Here is a 2200-nt window from a genome sequence, read left to right as displayed (position 1 = left end):
GTATGAACCGGTTCTTTTCAGTAATCCAATCGAACCGATTCATACGTCCGATTGAATCGATCTTGTTGCGTAGCCTGTGCGCCGTTTGGATTACAGTAAAAAAATATTTTAATTTACTTGATAAAACAGTCGTACTTGTACACATTGCAAACCTGTACACATTGCAAATTTCTCTTTATCTTTGTTTTAAATTATTAAAGTGTTCATTCTTTTACATAAATGGTTGCAACTGTAACAACTGCAATAGTTGGCTTCCTTTTTCTGTTTACGTTATGTGTGTTTGTGTATTTACAGTACCGACTCTATTAGTGAGGAGCAGTAAACAGACTCCAAACTCGCTGAGCGTCGCTTCATTTTGAGGCTCATACTTTATTATGAACAGCGGCGAAGCCTTATCCCTGATGTCTGATTCACTGAAACGAACGATTCTAAAGAATCGATTCGGCAAACAGACTCGAACAGCCCATCGTCTGCGCATGCGTGTCTCCTGCTACTACCTTCCACCAATCACGTTCTGCTGTTTCAGCTTTTGAACCAAATCTATGAGCTCAGCTATGAAGACTGCACAGATACCGTGTGTATGTACATATGAACATATTCATCTTAGTGCAAACAATACTATATTTTGATTATAATTTCGATCAGCGTATATCCTCATCTTCTCAAAATGTATGGTAAATAAAATAAATAACAGCACAATGTCTAACTGGACTTCAATTACTTTTAATTAAAAGGGAAAAAACAATATTGTAATATTGAAATAAATATGAGCAAATATGAAGATGAAGCATGCAAACAAGACGGAGTCTGTTAGACTGGTTGAAGTGGTCAGTCTTCTTGCTAAAACAGCAGCAAAGTTCAGTTCAGACTTTTCGTTTGAAGAGTTTCTATGTCCACTTTCATCATCTGCTACTGTGAAGCCTCAGTATAGTAAATTGTGCCCTCAACATAGTAAATTTTGACCTCAACATGGTAAATTGAGGCCTCAGTGTATTCATTTTTGGTCTCAATATAGTTTGGTTTTTGTGGCCTCAACATAGCAGACCGTGGCCTCAATATATTCATTTGTGGCCTCAATATAGTAAATTGTGGCCACAATATATGTATTTATGGCTTTAACATAGTTAATTGAGACATCAATATATTAATTTGAAGGCTCAATGTAGTTAAATGTGGCCTCAACATAGTAAATTGTGGCCTCAACATATTAATTTGTGGCCTCAACATAGTAAAATGTGGTCTCTATAGAGTAAATTGTGGTCTGAACATAGTAAATGAATATATTGAGGCCACAAATTAATACATTGAGGCCTTGAATTAATATATTCATCTCTGGCCTCAACGTAGTAAATTGTGGCCACAATATATTCATTTGTGGCTTTAACATAGTATTTTGAGGTATCAATATATTCAATTGTGGTCTCAGTATAGTTAATTGTGGCCTCCGTATATTAATCTGTGGTCTCAATATAGCAAATCATGGCTTCTATGTAGTAATTCAATATACTGAGGCCACTAATTACTGTATTGAGGCCAAGAATTAATATATTAATCTCTGGCCTCAACGTGGTATATTGTGGCGTCCACACAGTAATTTGTGTCCTCAACATAACAAATTGTGACCTCAATGAATGAATTTGTGGCCACTGCTTGTTAAAAAATCTATGTCACTTTAGGAGCTCCGTACGGAATGAGTGTCAAAATCCCCATCTGTGGATCTGCCTTCATTAGAAAGCACCCCAGCGTGGCGCCGTGGCTTAGTTGGTTAAAGCGCCTGTCTAGTAAACAGGAGATCCTGGGTTCGAATCCCAGCGGTGCCTTAGGGTGGTCATGTTTTCTGAAGCACCAGGCGCAAATGCCTGATTCGCCGTTAAGCTGCGCTCTACAGTTGAGCATTTAGGCTGGATCTTGGGCGCCAGTCGAGGTTTCTGTAGCATCACTAGCCTCAGATGTCGACACCGGGTAATGAAGTTCGTGCCGTTTCTATTGGTCCGCTCACCGGTCAACGTTCAGACAGTAAACACACAAGACATACGGACGGACGGAGTGACGATCCAGTAGCTCTGAGGTGGAGCCGTTTTCATGATCCAGAACTAATAATCCTGACGTCACTAATGCTCAGTACACTACATATACATCCAGTGTAAAGCCTTCCGAGAAGAGTAGAGGCTGTTACTGCAGCAAAAGGGGTGCAAACTCA

General features: G+C 39.4%; 1 non-coding gene across 1 annotated transcript; it reads left to right on the top strand.

The window, feature by feature from the left end:
* The first annotated feature begins 1746 nt into the window (after positions 1–1746).
* trnat-agu lies at positions 1747–1820 on the top strand. Its single transcript has one exon. It is a non-coding gene; the product is annotated as a tRNA-Thr (tRNA).
* The last annotated feature ends 380 nt before the right edge of the window (positions 1821–2200 follow it).

This window comes from Pygocentrus nattereri, chromosome 19 (genome assembly GCF_015220715.1).
Source record: "Pygocentrus nattereri isolate fPygNat1 chromosome 19, fPygNat1.pri, whole genome shotgun sequence".
In the NCBI taxonomy this organism is placed as follows: Eukaryota; Metazoa; Chordata; class Actinopteri; order Characiformes; family Serrasalmidae; genus Pygocentrus; species Pygocentrus nattereri.
This window is presented reverse-complemented; position numbering and strand designations above follow the sequence as displayed.